A 19934-nucleotide genomic window follows, 5' to 3' on the forward strand; every position below is an offset into this window, starting at 1 on the left:
CCTTAGCACTCGAATGTATGTGACGAGTTCGGTTAGGTGGCCTACAGAATCGAGCATGTGTGAAGACACTATCGAAAGTGTGAAAGAAATTCAGAATGAGGCCACTGAGACTGAAAAGGCGAAGTGGAAAGAAAGTACGGGAAAGTTGGATGCGAATGGTTGTTGGATTGATTTGTCGGATCAGAAAAGATGGATGTTACCGGATGCGTATGTGCTGGCCGTTGTGACAATGGCGCATGGGTTAGCACATATTAGCGCGAAAGGTATTTGTAAATTGTTGTCTCCTGTGTGGAAGAATGATGGTATCACGAAATGTGCTGAACGTCTGGTGAAGAATTGTATGGTGTGCATGATGTACAATCCTGGCAAAGGAACCCCAACTCCTCCTGGCAGTTTTGCTCCCCCTTCATGCCCCTTTGAGGTGATTCAATTGGACTTCATCCATATGGAGCGATGCAATAACCTGAAATACGTCTTAGTTGTGGTTTGCGCATTCTCCCGATGGATCGAGGCTTATCCTCTTAAGGACAATACTGCTTTGTCTACTGCGAAAATCCTGCTGAAGGAATATTTTCCTCGGTATGGAATGCCTAGAGTCGTGTGGTCAGATAACGGAAGTGAGTTTGTGGGTAGTGTGATGAAGAGTGTGTGTAAGGGCCTTGGAATTAATCAGAAATTCCACAGTGCCAATCATCCCCAGTCAGCTGGTTTGGTTGAAGGGTATAACGGCACCCTTAAACTAAAGCTAGCGAAGATTCAGGCTACGACTGGTCTTTCGTGGCCTGACGCTTTACCTTTAGCATTACTGTCAACTAGGGCGACTGTACACTCCAGAGTAGGGCTTAGCCCCTATGAAATAGTGTTCGGCCGTCCTGCGAATGTGTGGGGGGTTCCTAGGCCAGGAATGTTCTGCGATCTTGAGTACCCAATGTTGATCGATTATCTTCATGACTTGACTGCTAAACTGAGGTTAATTCACCAACAGGTTTACGACGCATTGCCGACGCAGACGGAGGGTCCAGGCCACCAGCTCCAGCCCGGAGATTGGGTGGTGACGAGAAATTTTTCACGCAAGAATAACCTGGACCCGAGGTTTACTGGACCCTATCAGGTTCTCCTTGCCACGAGGACTGCTGTTCGTCTCGAGGGACGCAAGAATTGGGTGCATGCCACCCATACCAAAAAGGTCCCTATCCCTTTGCCGACAGACCCGTGGGTAAGGAGAGGCATTGCATCAACTGAAACCGAAGGATTGCCGGTGTTTGTACCTTTTAGCGACGCGCAGCCAGTTGGAGAATCCTCAGCGCAGCAGATAGACACTGTTGAACAATTATCATCAAAAGACTCAAGACCAGAACACTCAACTGATCAGCGGGACGCTGTCTCTTCAACGGATCCTTTGTTCGACGAACAGACACGTCCTGGGAAAACTCGATACTTTTTACGATCTAGCACTAAAGACTAATAAAAGATCCTGCTTTGCTGTATTGACAACTGCATTATCCCGTTTTCCGTGATCAGTTTTGAACATTCGCACCACTGTAATTATTTTGTACATATATATTGAGTTTCATTCCTTATACTTTTTGCTTTCACAGCTGAGAGACTTTGTTTTTGCATATATACATATTGTGCATTAAAGGCCGTAGGGCCGCGCGCGTACTTCCTTCTGGATAGTAGGTCTTGACGCTAGGTTAAAGGCCGTCGGTTCCTGGGAACTCCTAGGGATTGACTATTGCTACACAGAACGAAGTGCGTCAAGAAACGTTGCGGACGGTCGTAGGGAATGGCATTCTCGAAGCTGAATGATTTGGAAGGAGCTCAGGCTCATAGATTCAAGTTGCAGCAACTCAGTCGCACCAAATGTTTCATATTCCAACTATTTGTATTGTTTTTGACTGCTTCTGCATTATTGGCGGGTGGGGTGTATTACACGATGTCTTACTTCTTACCTTCTGCTACACCTACTCCTACTCCTGACCCTAAACTTACCTCCACAGCTTCTCCTCATTCCTTTCATATGTTACCCGAACACGAACAGGCTAGACGTGTAGAATTCCGTAATAATTCCTTTGTTCAGCTCCTTCATCAGCATCAGTTAGTGGTTAACACTACTAATTGTTGGGTGTGTGGGTTGATGCCACATACTACGGATAAGGGAATTCCATATCTGGTGTTACCGTATAGTTCCCAAGGGTCAGCTCGAGCATTTCAGACAATGTTTCGAAGCGCACTGGGTTTCCACCCCATTCGAGAACCACGTTCCCCCTACTCTGGTCCTACCTCGTATCAAAAACCTTTGTCGATAGCAATAGAGGATTTAGATAGCGATATCTATGATCCCTCGCTTATTCCCGAAGAAGAGGTACAGGCCTATAGGGTCCTAAGTCGAGGTGAATATAGTACGTTCACTAGCGAAAAGCAGCTTAAAAGCTCGCCTCCGATATGGGTCGTACCCCACACTGGTAATTTTTGTCTCATGGGTCGTGGCCGAAGATCGCAAGCCCGACTTGGAGCAAGTGCTTGCACTGAAAATTACATACTGCCGATGGTCTCGTCCCCTGTGTTCCTGGCCGCCAAGGGTACATACTTTATCTGTTATGATCGTGCATATGCATGGTTGCCCGCTGACTTCATGGGCTCATGTTTCATTGCAAATTTGTTGCCTCCGACGTTCACTGTAGATGCCGATTATCATAAGACTAGAGTTGTGCGAGGCGTAATTAGCGAAGAGGATACTGCCGGTCAAGAGGCAGGAGACTTTTTCAAGGGTTTCCTCCCGTTTTGGGGACCTATGATTAATAGTAGGAACCTGAGACAGTTGACTCGAGTGGTAGAATCGACAGCTAATATTACAGCCAGTGCCCTTGGTAATATCACCACAGAACTTCAGGCGGAGAGACTTATGACGTTACAAAACCGTATGGTTTTAGATGTCATCTTAGCAGATCGAGGTGGGGTATGTAAGGTGATCCATTCGAGCTGCTGCATTTTTATTCCAGATAATGCTCCTACTGTCTATCAAGCCATCTCGAGGTTGCATAAGATCTCCGAATTCATACACGTGGATGTAGGGGATTGGACGCTACTTGGGTGGTTTTGGGGCCTGATGTCGACTTGGGGTTGGAAGATTCTGATGATCATCGGAGTCGTTGTAGTGTTCCTGTTCACGTGTTGCCTTTGTGTGCAGTGTGGTCCTGCCTTATGTGGCCTCTGTGCTACAACGTGTATGAGACAACCACCTGTTACCAAGGGGACTCGGTTGGACAGAGCTATGCTACAGCAACATCTAGATGGTCTGATGAATATCGAATATGATTCCGACTAGTGCTTGCCTACATGAGGGCAAAAGGAGCGTCTGAGGTTCCGTGACAATTGTAAGTGGTGTTTTTGACTCGCGCGAATATGGTCGAGTCTGGTATCTATGAACCGCAAATGACGAGTTCAGTAAGTGTGCGCAGTTTCGCTGTGCTAACTTAAACCGTTCGTTTGTTATACGGGTTTTTCATCTGTACCCACGGGTTCCATCTTAGATACGGCATCCATTTTGTCTCTTGCCCTCAAGTAGCCAGCGAACGGACGCTGTCCGCTTCGCGACCCTGGGACTCCCAAGATATTTTCGGAAAGACACATGTTCATTGTAAGTGTCTTTATGACGAGGGGGATGATACTGTGAGGCAGATGGCCCCGCTCGAGGCTCATCTTGCCGTACCGGTTTATTGTCTCAGCCGTGCATCTCATTAGGCACGTCCCTTTGATGCCTGTATCTCGTGTTTCCCGATACCTCCCCTTTCACACCCTTTCCGATCTCCCCACTGTCTCCATCTTCCTCTGCACCTGTCCTTGTTCCTATTTCGATCTGTTTTACTGCTGATTGGAATTCGCTAATGATGGGAAGATGGTTTTTACAGTTGGGAACCATCAAATGTTTCCGCACTTATGTTCCGGACCTCATGTGTATCAAAGTGACCAAAGCGACCCCTCTGGGGGATAATGGTGGGAACCGGGTCGTAAACTTTTGTGTGCCATGTTGTCCTATGGGTAAAAACTGTATAAAAGGAGCGATCCACAGAACCAATTTGAAGCAGTCTCCCCGAACTACACTCGATGTACTTCCTGTGATTTCTGTGTTCCCTGCAGCAAATAAACCTTGAATCTTTGACGCCGAAGGAAGTGTCCCGTGTCTCTGTCATTCGTACGCCGGAGCAGGTTACCCACGAAGGTTTCAGGTGTTGTGCCCTGGCACCGCTGGGTCTTAAAGAACCCAGTCCTTCAGCCGGAACCGGAATACCTACATCTTTACTGCTGATTACATGGAATTCTCCTGCTTAGCGCCCAGTAATACTTGGAGACGTTGAGTATGGTAATCTGAGTGACTTTGGGGGCTGTTCCCCTTCATACATACTCGGGTCAGTACCCAGGTGATCCCAACTACCTGATAAAGCTGAAGGTAGGATTTTGCCGAGCACCTTATCCAATGTGGCATTCACCCCAAGGACAGAGAATGTAGTGCCACTTTACTTGTCATCAACCATGCAGGCTGGTGCCCTGGAGTGGCGACCGACCACACATCGCTTGTTAACTGCCTTACCAGCTGCACACTGCGCCAATGATCTTCACATCTCTATTGTGTATTTGGTTGGCCTTTTAAGCCTGGGAGAGCAAGGGCTAAGTTCAGTTAATGTGCTTCTGTAATCATTAGGGATATATTTAAATATTTAATATGTCAATGGAGTAATCATGAAAGGAGAGCTCCACTCCACCAGCGGATTGGGCGGAGTAGGCAAAACTCTGCACACTCCATGGGCAGAGAGGAGTTGGCCAGCCCCCGCCTCCCTCCCGCCCTATTGACAATTAAATTGCAAGCATTAAAAACACTGTAAAAGTAAGGAAAACGGCTTACCTTACCTGCAGCGTCCCCGGGCTCCCTCTTCCTCCTTTATCGCAACTTCTTCATCAAAACTGCGCATGCGCGGGCCCACAGACAAATATAATGAAACTACAAAGCCACATGAAATATTAGCATAATAGCAAAAAGCTATGTTGAGATATGCAGTTATTTAAGGAAATATAATGTGTTTTTAACTCCACATACTCTTAACCTGCACGACTTTTGGCTGGGAATTCATGAACAGCAACAAGGTGATTCACTGAGAAGGTGCTCAATTTTCTGTATTTTTCCATTTTATTTAAAAACAGATTTTATTGTATTTCTGCCACATTTAGCTGGAGGGGCCCAATCCATATATATATATATATATACAGGTCAATACATATTGATATGGCATTATTCTCTGCATTGATACAAATCAAGGGCAAAATACCATTCAACAAAACGAAATGTGCAGTGTACCAACTATGCTCCCTGAGTTTGCTCTCCCGCACCTAAAAGTCCCTGATGCATATAAATCACATAGCTGTGTAACAAACCAGTACTGCTTATCCACATTCATTTTGCATTTGCGTTGCCACAGAGGTCAGAGTCTCCAGAAGGAGACCGCGGTAATCAGCCCATTGTTGCCAAATCCCGGGATGCTTCTGTGGGCCCCCTTGGGCCTCGAATATTAGTAGCTCAGGGCCCATGCAAAAGTCCATGCCCTGCTTCCATACACCCAGAGGGGAGGGAAACTAGCTTTCCATAGCCAGGCAATGTCTCATTTTGCCATGGTAAGACCCAGAAACAGAAGATGTTGTTTGTACCTATTGCCCCCAGTCTCGTCAGAAGGAGTATTACATTTCGAGGACATGGGTAGATCCGAGCTCAAACATGTCACGACCCCTTGCCAGAACTTTGCAAGGACCATATTGTGTGGAGAGAGGTGCCCTTGCTGTTGCCGCATTGTAGGCATGTGGGAGAAACTTCCAGTCCAATTCTCCAGAGCCTGTGCGTAGTGAAATATGCACAGTTCAGTTATTTGAATTGAATAAGACGCAGGCGTGAGGATATAGCCGCACCCTACGGGGACTCCAGGGTTTCAGTCCAACCGTCATTATCTGTCTCAGGCTTCCCTGCCAGGCCTCTCAGGAGGGCAGCTAATGTGATGGTGCATTTGGTAATTAGGGACTGTTATATCCTGGTAATTTTGAGGTCTCCCAGATTGCCCATAAGTAGTTTGCCTTCTAAGAGATTAAACTCCTGAAGAGCCTCCAGGTTTTTGAAGTAGGGGGAAAGGGCATGACGAAATTGTCGGTATTTGTAAGATTGGTTGTGTGGCATGGCAAATACGTTCTGGAGTTCCTGAAAGGTTTAGGGGTTATGCCCCGCATGACCACAACCAGTGAGGATGTGCTGATATTATTCCATCCCCGGAACCCAGATAGATTGGCCATTGGGGGAGGAGACCACTGTGCCATAGTGGGGTCTCTTGTGTTAAGCGGCCACACCACCCCATCCGCCACAGCGATTGTCGCCACACCTGTAGCACCACTCCTGCGGCAGGCGGCAAGCTGCTATAAAGATATGTGTGGAGAGAGGTGTCAACCATTATCCAGAGCTTCACTACATGAGCGGGATTGTCCCTGGCATAGTACCACCATTCATTAAGCACTTGTAGGTGTGAGGTCACATGATAGGACTGAATGTTTGTGGCTGCAATGCCTCCACAGTAGGTGGACTGGAAGCAGGTATGTAAAGCCACTCAGGGTGCGCCCCCTCCCCACAAGAATCGACCCAATAGTGCATTTACCTGCCGGAACCGGGCCTCGGGATGGGATATGGTTGATTCTGCAATTGGTATAAAAGGGAGACCATCTTTAAGATGGCGGATCATCTGTAAAGTGACAAGGGCAAAAGCAATCAAGATTTCACCTCCGCCTTTACTTATTCTGTCAATTAAGCTAAATTATGCTCCCAAGAGATGGGTTAAGAGGTGGATAGGAAGACACCCAGGCACTGCAGTCCCTCAGTGGTGATAGCCAGGCCAGCCGACCATGTACTTTAATCGTGTGCCCCCCACAACGGCCAGAGAATAGATTTGCTGGCATTCCTTTATAGACCAGACGTTTCTCCAAACAGCTGCATGATACGAAGGAGCCAAGGGCCAGTTCTCTGTGGGTCGGTAAGGAAAAACAAAACACCAGCAACATATAGGGCGATACGGTCGTAGACCTCCCGCGACCATTCAAATCTACTGATTGAAGCATCAATTCTGACCTAAATGGCCATTGGCTCCAGGGCCAGGGCAAATAAAAGCAGGGACAACCCTGACGAATATCACGCCAGATAGGAAACCGGGGCGAGACCGAGCCAGCCACACGCACCAAAGCGGTGAGGTCTGTATATAGTAGATGGACGTAAGATAAAAACCGTGACCGATGTTAAGATTTTGCAGGAGTGCAAACAAGTAGGTCCAACTGACTGAATCGAAGGCTTTGTTGATATATGCTAATAACAGGGCGGCTGGGCTTCCCAGGCAATCTACTGGAGCTATGGCATTACGGGCGCGGCAGATGTTATGATGCATTGCACAGCAGGGATTGAAGCCTGTTAGGTGTGGGAGAAGATCAGCTGGGGGCATAAGCCGATTGGCCAGGGCTTTGATGAGTAGTTTGGCTTCTATATTTAATAAAAAGTTTGGATGGTATGGGGAATGGCGGTCTGAGTGTCGCCCTGGTTTGAGAAATACCATAAATTCAAAGTGTCTCCAGTCCGGGGGCAGCTGCCTCTTCTCCAGGGCAGCTTGTATCGCCTCGAGATAGTGGGCACCTATTGCGGCATATATGCCTTAGAGATTTCACATGGAAAACTGTTGGTGCCCAGAGCCATGCCTGGGCACAAATCAGCTAGGACAGTTGCTAATTCTTCAATTGTGAGGGGGGCATCGAGTAACATTCTGGCAGTGTCGGATAAGGGCTTTGGGGATAGGCCACCTAGAAATGTCTGTATTTGGCCAGCTTGCAGAGCATTTCTATTGGCGTATAACGCCGTGAAAATAGTCAGCAAAACTATTATCGATCGCTGTGAGATCAGCAAGTATATTGCAGTTGGGATCACGAATATTGGGAATATGAACCGGCTTCAGTGCATGTTAGCACAGCCAATGCAGCAATTTGCTCGATTTGTCTCCCCATTGGTATATCCAGCTATGGAATGCCAGCCAGGCAGTTCTTGCCTCTTCTAATACAGCTGTTGTTCTAGGGCTAATTGATGGCGCGCTGGGCCTCCCCCTTCTCCCCGTCCATGCTGCACCAGGATCAGAATGTGAGCCTCCATCTGCAAAAGTTTCTCTTGGTGTTGTTTGCGCCTTGCAGTGCAGAATGCTATATCAACACCAAGAAAGGTCGGCTTCACGGCCTCCAATAGAATCATGGTCGAGGCAATGGTCCTCGTATTGAGGACAAAGTACCCGGTCAAGGCCTGATGCCATGTGCATTCTATATTGCTGGTCTTGCAAATGCCATGGAGAAAGGCGCTAGCGGAAGGGAAGATGGTCAGGGTCCACCCGGAGTCCAAGTGACACTGGAGAGTGGTTTGAGAGACCGCTAGGCCATATCGCGGTGTCAGAGACTCTGTGAATATGACTAGAAGGTACAAACAGATGGTCGAGGCTAGAGAATGACCCATGAACATGTGAGTAGTATGTAAAGCCATGTCAAGCTGAATGGAGTGTCCTTCAAACATCCACGTACCCCATCCCACCAGCCAGGGGCCACAGACAAGACTCGCGCAACCCCACCACCCCTCCAGCAGCATGCCATCTGTTGGGAGTTAGGTGCATAACATCATTCAAATCACCACCAAGCACTACCATCCCATCAGGAATATCTACCCCGATAGACATCAAGCTCTCCACCAGGGCCTTAGTGTGGGGGACATATACACTGCCAAGGGCCACCGAGTCCTGGTGAATTGAACCCATCACAAAAACATATCTACCCTGTGTGTCCACCCATGATCACGAAAATTGAAAGGGAACTCAGCGATGGCTCAGAATAGCTATGACTCGGGAGCCTCTAGTGAACTCTGAGTGGAAGGTTTTTTAAATCATGTGCCTCGCCAGGAAGCGCAGCGGACGGGCGCAGCGGGCGCGCCGTTTGCGCGCCGAAGGCGCGCCAAAGGCAAGCCCGTCTGGGCCCGTCCGGGCCTGGACCGGGCCCAGGGCCTGTCCCCCTGTCCATGCGGATGATTCTGCACGTGTGTGTTGGACCAATTCCCAGCTCCACTCTCTGAACCCCTCCCTCTGTGCAACTCCTTCCCCCTGTAATCCTATCCATCTTGAATCAGCTCCATTCCGTTGCTCTCAATGCAACTTCACTCTCCCGTCTTTCCCTCCCCATTCGCTTCCTGAGCCCACGCCGCAGCTTTCAACATCTAATCAGCGGACGTTGAAAGCAGGCTTACTCAACTGCCGCTCCCTCCCCCGCCATGCCAATGACATCTGGCTGTTGATCTCCTCCGAGGAGTGGGATATTTTATTCCTCACAGAGTCTTGGATGACTGACTCATCCTCCCCGGACATTTATTTAGCCATTCCATCTGGCTATGACATAAAATGTGTCAATCGTGCAGGGGGAAAATCGGGAGGCGGATTAGCTATTATTTTTAAATCTTATTTCCAGCTGACCATTACCAAACTCACCAACATTGGTATCATTGAAGCCCTATACTTTTCAGTATCCGATTCTGCGGCTGTCATTCTAGCCGGCTCTCTAATCTACAACCCCCCCACGGCGGCTTCCCTTTCTCTTACCGCTCTCACCCACCAGTTAGCGGATCTAGCCTTGAAACATCAATACTTTTTGGCTCTAGGTGATTTTAACCTTCATGTCGATAATTCCCTCTGCACAAAAGCGAATAATTTACTGGAAATCATGGATAGCCTTAATCTTACTCAACTTGTTACCGGCCCTACTCATATGGCGGGTCATACCCTGGATCTCATTTTCGCTAATTTTCCCACTATTACTGTTTCTCCCTCCCTTCCTCTTACATGGTCGGACCATTACCTTATCCCTTTTTCTTTGACTTTAGACCGCAAATTTATCCCTCCTGTGCCCAGGAAAGAGCTGGGTAGGAAGTGGCACAAAGTCACTTGCGCTTCCCTTGACCCGATATTCCATTTCCAGTCGGACCTTCTATCCCCGGATATCGATTCTAATATCGTCAGGCTCAACTCCGCCCTTATCAATGCTATTGACCACATTGCCCCCCAGAAACTCATTACTTCCTCTAGATCCCGTCCCTCTGCTCCCTGGTTTTCAACCTCCCTCCGCGAGGAAAAAAGTAGCTGCAAAGCTCTCGAACGGAAGTGGAGGAAAAATTATGATTCTGAAGCTAAGCTCGCCTACAAGGAGGCCTTGAAAAAATTTCTCAAACTTAAAAAAACTGCCATGAAAGACCACTTCTCGCTCCAAATTGCAAAGGCAAAAAATTCTTCAAAAACTCTTTTCTCCATTGTCAAAAATTTTATCACCCCTCCGGCTAGGACCACCCAGGTCTCAGCTAGCCAGAAACTTTGCGAAGGACTCTCGAACTTTTTCCTTGAAAAGATCGATAAACTCTGCGTCTCCTTCCCTAAAGAGCCAATGCCTCGGACTCTATCTACCGATCCCCCTAACTCCCCGTCCCTTCATGCTTTCAATATACTTGTCCAGGAGGATGCTCTTAGACTACTCACTCTCTGCAAGTCTGGCGCACCCACTGACCCCATTCCGGCCAAAACTATGGGGGAACTGGCTCCTCTGCTAGCCGACCCATTCCTCTCCATCTGGAATGCTTCTCTGCACCATGGCTTCTTCCCTACCACCTGGAAGGAAGCCTTGGTGATCCCAATTCTAAAAAAGCCAGACGCCGATCCCACTGTATTCTCCAACTACCGCCCTATATCCCTCCTCCCCAAACCTGCTAAGGTTCTGGAAAAAGCCGTGCAGCTGCAGCTCACGGAATACCTGGAGAACAACCGACTACTGCACGACTCGCAATCTGGGTTTCGGGCGGGATACAGCACGGAGACGGCCCTGCTGGAGGTCTCGGAGACCATTCGAGAGTGCGTGGACAGAGGCGAGGAGGCCATGCTGGTCCTCCTCGACCTGTCCGCGGCATTCGATACGGTATCCCACTCCATCCTCCTCGACCGACTACGACAGATGGGCATTGGCGGCACTGCCATCAGGTGGATCGAGTCCTTCCTCTCTGGAAGAAGTCAAAGGGTGCTGTTGCGGCCCTTCAGATCGGAGAAAAAACCCTTATCTTGCGGTGTGCCACAGGGCTCTGCCCTCAGCCCTCTGTTTTTTAACATATACCTTGCCCCTCTGGCAGGCGTGGTGGAGTCCTATGGAGTCAGGGTGGTCTCTTATGCTGATGACACTCAGCTAGTGTTCTCCTTTAGGGGCCACTCTGACTCCGCGTTCTCCAGCTTCCGCCGGTGTCTTAACAACATCAGTGATTGGATGTCGGAAAACCATCTACGACTCAACGCTGACAAAACAGAGGTGCTGTTTTTTAACCAGAAAAATTCTATCCCCTCCTCCTGGTGGTGGCCTACTGCATTAGATCCCGCCCCTTCTCCGGTCCATTCGGCCCGCAACCTGGGCTTTCACTTCAATGACTCTCTATCCTGTAAAACCCAGATTCAAAAAGTGACATCGGCTTGCTTCCTAAAGCTGCGCATGATCCGGAAAATCCTTCCCTATCTCCCTTTGGATTCCCGCCGGACAGTCACCCACGCTCTCATCACGTCCCATCTGGACTATGCCAATAGTCTCTATGCCGGAGCTCCCCAATACCTGACTGATCGGCTTCAGATTGTCCAGAATGCGGCAGCGAGGCTGATTGGCAACATTTCCTATCGTCAGTCAGTTGCCGCATATCGTAGGGAACTGCACTGGCTTCCGGTGGCTAGCCGAATTCAGTTTAAGATCCTCACTCTGACTCATCGAGCCATCAACGATCGCGGACCTAACTACCTAAAAAAACGAGTTCTAATATCCAGATCCATCAGATCTTTAAGATCCAATGACCTATGCCTCCTGATCTCTCCCCGCTTTAGACTTTCCAGAATGGGCGGCAGAGGATTCAGCGTCATTGCTGCTAAACTTTGGAACTCCCTGCCAGTTGATCTCAGATTCTGCTCCTCTGAATCTGTCTTCCGGGCCAAACTCAAGACCTGGCTCTTTTCCAGACTTTGATCTTCATGTCACATCCCCTGTCTGTTCCCCCCCTTCCCTCTGAGACTCAGGTTCCAGCGCCGGGACACCCCTCCGGGGGTAGCTGCGCGCTTTACAAGCTACATAAAATAAATAAATAAATAAAATAGCCAAATCCGGACAGACAGGGAGTTTTAGAGCCCAGGTGGTGTGTTTCTTGTAGTAGCAGAATGTCCATCCCGAGAAATTTAGCCTGTTGGAGTACCGCCCTCCGCTTCACTATGTCAGGACGCCCAAACATTCCACCTGATGATTTGGAGCCTACCCCATTGAGTACTGGCATCTACATATGTCATCTAGGCAGGTGACAGGTGTCTAAGAGACATGGCTTGCGCTGTCGCTGCATAGGGAGCACTTAAATTGGACACTGGGGACAAAACACAGCTAACACAGGATTCCCAACCACCTCCCACCCCAATACCTCAAAACCGTTGAAGCATCTATCGTGAAGGGAACATTGTCCCAACCCCAGTGGGGGCCGGAGACAAGGTCCATCCAATAGATCTCCAAGTAATGTCCCATTAACATGAGAACTATCCAAGGGGGTCGGAAGGTATGTCTCCAGATGCGTAGCCCATCAAAGATGCCTTCATACAAGATGGTCGGTCAAAGCATTGTAGTTCACCTCCTTCTGGGCTTCCGAAGTCCTGGCACTTCAATGAGTATAGGTGTGTCATACTTGAGGGGCCTCAGTCCGGTCTTCGCTTAGGGCTCTGGTTCGCCATGACGACTTTGATCTATGGCGGCATTTTTCTTTGGGCTTGGACTATTGTAGGAGTAGGTCACTGGAAGAGGAGTCTGAATCGAGCCGAGGCAGTGTATGGGGCTTTGCGGGTGCTGGCAAAGACTTCCTCATGAAGAATATTGTGCGGGAGTTATATGCCACTCGCTGGTTGGCCGAAAACAGAAGCACGTAGGAGATCTTGAGATCCCTAAGGTGAGCCTTCGCTGCCGTGAAGGATTGACGTTGCTGCTGGACCAGCCTGGTGTAGTCGTGGAATATCATAATGTGTTGGGATTTGAAGGAAAGAAATTCTTGCAACATTCCCTGCCTAAGGATAGTGTCACGATCGTAAAGTTGAGAATCTTGACAATAACGGGCTGAGGTTTGGCGCAGGGAGGAGGCTTCTTCACCAAGACGTGGTGGCCCGCTTAATTATGATGCAGGGGATAGGGATCCAGCCAGAATACAATCTACTATCCACTGGAAAGCTCACGAATCGAAGGTTGTACCTGCGGGCTCTCCCCTCAGCATATTCCATTGCATGTTATGAGACCTCTTGTGAGGGTCTGAAAGGTGTCCACTTTCTTTTGGAGGGTAGTCACAACGTCCTCCACACTAGATACTCTCATCTCAATGTCTGCAAGTCTCTGAGCAGGGTTATGCAGGTCTTGGCACAGCAGCATCACGTCCGAGCCGACTGTTCCTATCTTGGCGTTCAGCAAGTCTCTGGATTGAGGGATGGCTGCTAGCAGCGTCACGTTGTTAGAGGCTGCACCCGCTGATCCTCCAGGGTCTTCAGCAGGGGCTTCGGCCCCAGTGTTGTGGTCCATTGTGCTTTGTTGAGAGGCAGGGCTGGCTGGCTTGTTGCATGTCATTGTGGGGGTTCCCCTGCTTCGAACCTCCAAGCAGTCGCCAATTGGCAATGCAGCCTATCTCGCGTGTAGCAGAGGAGGGCCTACGTAGGTGTCGCAGGTGGGACATTGGACCTCAGACTGGGGGGAAGGCCCCATTGTCTTCGTGGGTGTACGGAGGGGAGGAGAAAAGGTAGCTGCGGCCTGGGCCTCATCCAGTTTAGGTCTGATCGCCTCCGCAGGCAGGAGTGTTCCCCCCCCCTCAACGGGTGTCTCACCGGTGTCTAGCTCTGTGCATGTCTGTGGGGGAGCGACTCCGCCTCACTAGCAGCGGATTCTCAGCAGGGTCCAGCAGCGGTCCAGCACCAGGTGCAGAGCATTGTAGGGTAGGTTGGAGCTGTGGTAGGATCCTTGGGGCTGGCGTCATCTCCACTGGTACGCCTCTCTGTGTCTCCCTGGCTCAGTATGGGTTTCCTTGAGGCCTACCTCCTCAGCCTTTTAGCCACAGCCACATCGCCCAGGCCCCGGGGTCCCATCCGCATCTCCCACCACAGTACCAACAGTAGGAGACCCTCTGGCCAGACGGCAAACGGGTCATTGCGGACAGGGCACCCAAGTCAGACCTACCACTGCTCGATCATCACCACCGCTGTGACCCAGCTCGGCTGCCGAAGCATGGGAAATTATAGGCCACACCTCCAGAAGGTTGTAAGTATACTGAAGTCTTAGGTGGGCTCCAGCAGCTGCCCAAAGATGGCCGATCCAGTGGCTCGCCCGGTCTCTGGCGACGCCAATCGGGCAACACCCCAACTCAGCTGCTCTCGAATAGCCAGGAGACCCTGGCAAAGCAGACACTCAGTGTGGCCCGCCTCGGCAGACCCCTTGCTGCTGCCGTGGCTTGGCATAGCCTCCGGATCTGTCCTCGCAGTAGGCCGCAACCTCAGCAGGCCGCAGGATAGCACCAAGGCATCTCCCACCTCCATTGCCGCTCCCCTTCAACACAGTGGTCCCTAGCAGGAATAGAAGGCGATGGGTGGCTGCTGGAGTTAATGCAGGTACTTCGGCTGGATTATGGGGGATTAAGTTACGGGCTACCCGAGCTTGCCTAACGTGCGTCTGTCATGTTGGACCGCTAAGAAACTCTGCTAGTATTTTTCAATTTTTTAAAATAAATACAGACTGAAAACACATTATTTCTGTCTGTATTTATCTGTAACAAGCAGAAAAAATGGAAAACTGAGAGCCTTATTTATAATTAAGGCTCCTGTTTTCCGTTTTTACTGATTTTTACAGATAAATACAGACGGAAAGTATGTATTTCCTTGTCTGTATTTATTTTTAAATGTGGATAAAGAGGGAAATTGTGTTGTTTTTTGAGTAATTTTAAATACTGTCAGCCATGACTGCCAGGCCACTAGCTGTGTGAAATGATAGTTAAGGGGATTAAAAAAGAAAGGAATTTTAGTAAAGAGGCTTTAACACAAGTCGATATGTGCAAGGTTGATACTGAAATGTGCATATTTTCATATAAGTGCACTGATTTATCTTCTGCGGGTGTTCACAGCATTAAAACCTGACAGGGATTCCAAAATGAGTGCATATTTATCGGTTAAATATATGTGGAAATATACTCATTTCAGCTTCATTTTTCACAAAACCCAAAATAAATATGGTTACATACAGATATAACTAACAAAAAATAAATATGGATAAATACAGACGGAAATGTCAAAAAAATAAATACCATAAAACCGGGAGCCCTATTTATAATATAAGAAACAACTTAATATCACTTGTTTTTAATATTGGCCTTTGGCTCTCGTACGTTATTGTTTTCTTTCCAAGCCAAATACTTATATAGCACACTCAACGTGTTTCATTCCCTTATTATTTATAGCCTTCTCAATACAGTAGTCAAGGACTTCCACAAATGTAACATAAAGAGTAATATAATTAAAAACATATTACTTAAAGAACCTTGACCTTCACTGAAGAATGTGAAGGAGGTAAAAAAAACATCTTGTTTTAACTAATGAAGTACATTATTTGTTATTGTATGCAGGTTTTGCATGTGGTTCAGTTAACAAGGAAAGATACAATAACAATTTAGAATGAATAAGCAATGAAGACATTCTGGGGACTAAAAGGATGCTTTTTCGTCTGCGCTGATAATACTGCAACTTGATCTAAAAAACAATCTTTTGTTCAGAGACTGCTGCAACTAATATTATAGCAGAAGCAGTAGTGTCAAAGATACACTCAAAACCCCATTTTTTTTACTGGTGATTTTTTTTTAAGCTGAATAATGCTTAGAGTAACTGGGATATTTTGGATAAAAGTGTTAGCTAATAAGGAATCAAGCAGCCATTGGCGTCATTATCTATACTACTATTATAAAGAGAGAACTGTGTCCTTTGAGCCAGGTAAACTCGAAAAGTACACCACCAATCCAAACACTCAAGACATCTTTAAAAACATCAGGGCAAGCAGAAGGACATAGACTATATAAAAATAAAAAATATACGTTCTTTATAAAATGTAGGAATAAAAAAAAAGTAGTCCCTTGCAAGTAGCGCCGGCCGCGACGTGCGTGAAAACATCGGGAGCGCGGGGAGGAGCGGCCTTCAGGAGCAAGAGGAAGAGCGGCGGACATGAGCGCGGGGAGGAGCTGCGGACAGGCAGGGATGGAGCGGCGGACAAGCGGTGAGGAGCAGCGAGAAGCGGAGGAGCAGTGGAGCGGTAAACTCAGCAGCGGGGGGAGGAGCGGCGGCTGAGGTAAGTGAAGCAGCCGCGGGTGCGCACCGAGGGACGGGCGGAGGGACGGGTGGGGGCCATGAGTGCTCGCAAGCCTTTCACTCAAAGTCGGGACGTCGGGGTAAACAACGGACAAGAGCCGCGGGTGCGCACCGAGGGAGGGACGGAGGGAAGGGCGGGGGCCATGAGTGCTCGGAAGCCTTTTCCTCAAAGTCGGGACGTCGGGGGAAACAGCGGACACGAGCGTGGGCAGAAGCGGCCAGGACCAACAAAACCGGAGCAAGGAAACACTGTAAGTACGCTCTGCTGCAACCGGCCGCTCTGCTGCGCCTCTCCTGCTGCGATGCAGCCCCCAGTCCCCTTCTGCCCCGGGCAACGACGGGGCGGGCTGCTAGTTTAAAAGATACAGAGCAACCACTTGAAATTAATTACCATTGAAAATTAGTACATCTGAAAACAATGCAAGGTGTGTCAGTCTAAGACAAATCTGTTAGGTGTTGTATATTTAAAGATTCAGTCTTATTAATGTATTATGGCATGGAAAAGCAGATGCAATAGTTGATGATGTGCAAATGCTGTGAAGCGCTCTGATACCTTCGGGTCAATTTTACATTATGCAAAACTCAATAAATAAATAAATGTGCAACAAGAATTTGAGAATACACAAAGACCAGATGCATCACCAATAAATAATTTGAGTCCACTGATTGCTTTACGTAAGTAAAGGGCACGTTATTACCTGGTGAATTGTAGAGGACTATGAAACAACCCAGTCAAAATCATATCCACTCTTACACACATTAGCCATAATATCTAACACTAGGAACATGATATAGGACACCCTCGACACCAAAAAACAACTTAATCATTTACTGATTTTGGTTACCTCTGCCTTGAACTGAATAAAGAATATATGGTTCATCCAGGTTCTGCAGTTACAGGATAGCTGCTAAAAATTGGCAGATGCCCTGTTTTGTTCTCTCTCTGGTCCTATGCCATATGTAAGCAGAGAAGAGCTGCTGTGTTTCTGCAAAGGATTCTAAGCCAGCTTTGCCGCTTAAAACACACTTCTTCCCGAGAATAGCATTAATAGCCCCATGCAAGGTATTCTCACCAATATCATTCCCATCTTTCTTTTGTTTCCAGGATAGCCATGCGCACCATGGCATTCCAAAGCATGAGCAAATTTCAAATGCCCCAACTTACTGGGGAAAAAACTCCTCGCATATCAGGGACATTGCTTGTTTGCTTTTCAGTGAAAAACTCCTCACTTTAGAATTTGTCTTTGAAAAGCTAATAAAATTGCTGATTACTCCACCAAGCTGCAATATCCCAGTGTGACGGCTGTCAAGCACTTTCAGTAACAACTACTCACTGAACCGGTGGTAAAATCTAAATATGGTGGTCTGGCTGGCGGAGGTAAAGCCTCTGCTGCCCCAGCCACTTAGTAGAAGCCAGCTGAGTCCTAATCAAAGGCCATTTCTCTTCCTTGAAGCCTCCCACTAGAATTAGAACACGATCTGAGAGGCCATTCATGCCAATGAGCAAGGCCTGGTCCCTGGGATAAACTCTGTTGTTGACTCTCTAATTCAATTAAGATGATCGAGGCTTAGGATTGGGGCTGTCTGAGTCTTCATGAAACTTCCACAAGACAAGAATGGTCTTCATCCAGTGGGCGATTTCATTTATTCAGGCATTAAATTTGATCCGAGTACTGGGTGTCTTGTTTTTGAGGGAGAGAATGAGCTGTGTTTCGTCGGCATAAGAGAGGACGTTGATGTCGTGAGAGTGAATGATGCTGTCTAGAGACATCATATATGCGTTGAAGAGTATTGAGTTCAGAGAGGATCTGTGGAGCGGATTATTAATAACCCACTGGTGCAGGGACACCACTTCGCCATGGGTTCTTAACAAGTAAGGAGGAATCGACACTGAAGCGAAATACAAACCATAGGTCATTTTTTAGCATTCATGAATGGGGCCTCATCCGACAAGCACCATAGAGATACTCAAGGAGAGAGCACACTGAACAATGATTAGATTGGTCTTTATAGCAAAGGTCATAAGCAAGGGACGTCCAGAGGTAAATAGAGCTTTGGGAAGAAAACTCAAATGAAGCAATCGGTAAGAATCAATCAGCCTTGGTGCCTTGTGTAACTGTTGCGTCTTGAAGCTGCACAACAAGATAGGTAAACTTTATCTAAGGCTTTACTATTGTTTAAAAAAACCTGTGCAAACGCCAGCTGTTCTTTTGCGCTGAGTCTGCATGTATACACAGTCTACAATGCCCCAATCTAGATTCTTTACCAATGTTTATGCAGGTGTGGTGTCAAGGAGAGAGCCAGGCTGAAAGCAGGGCTGGGGTGAAAAATGGATGAAGCACAGCTTAATCAAAAAACAAGAGAATCAGATTTTACATTTCAACAGTCCTTCCTTTTCAAGTATGCTGAATCCATTTTAAAAGGTACATGTATTAAGTTAAATATTAATCTTCATAAATTCATCAATTTCAAGTTGTACCATCATTTCTCGATTTAGTTCATGAACATTGACTGGGGAAGGTTTAATACTAGTGCAAGTTATTTATACAAGTGGTGCATATCATAGGGGCACATTGAATGCAGCTACAGCAAGTGAGAAAGATGGCTCCTATAATTACTATTCCCATTAATAATTTCCAACCCCAAGTGGAGATCAGTCCCTGTAACCATTTGGACCAGGACCATGTTTCTTGGTCTTGATGTATTTCTGCAGCTATTTTTTGTAATTTGAAAATGGAGTCTTAGACAGAAGCGGCGTGGTCAGGTATGAACATGCAACAGCTACTACCGATGATGCAACATGCTCGACCACGATCGGCGACTACTACATCAAACACCTTTCTATTTTGCGAAGTTACAATCCTGGTAATTTGGAGCTCTTCTGTAATATTTCCTAGAGCCATTGCTGTCTGATTAGTCACTGCTTCTACCCCTCAGGTCAGGTGTCTAATCTTTCTACTATTTAGGGCTGCACCAACAAAGAAAAAGAGTCCCAAATTAAAATCAATGTATTGCTGTAATGCTGTATCAGTTTGATCTACCTCATCATTATTTACAGTCTTTTTATATCTATTCAAAGAAATGTCATTAAACAATTTCTGGTCTTTGTGATAAGAGGCAGGTGCCAGTAACACAGGGGGAAGCAAAAAGGACACATAACAGATGCCGGACGAACTGACTGGTAGATTGCCAGTACCTTTCACCTGTTCAATTATCGTCCATTGTAGATCTGCATCTTTGTGATGTTTCTCAACTTAGTGGGCCGTTAATCGGGTAGCTGTAATAGCTCTCCTGATTGTGCTCCTATGTTCACTGATGCGTATCTTTATTAAAACTACAATTCCCAACCCTTTCGCTCCACACGTCACGCAACCGTATGACGTAACACGTCATTCACGCATGGGCGTCACTCACGGCACC

Source organism: Lissotriton vulgaris, chromosome 5 (genome assembly GCF_964263255.1).
Source record: "Lissotriton vulgaris chromosome 5, aLisVul1.2, whole genome shotgun sequence".
Classification (NCBI taxonomy): domain Eukaryota; kingdom Metazoa; phylum Chordata; class Amphibia; order Caudata; family Salamandridae; genus Lissotriton; species Lissotriton vulgaris.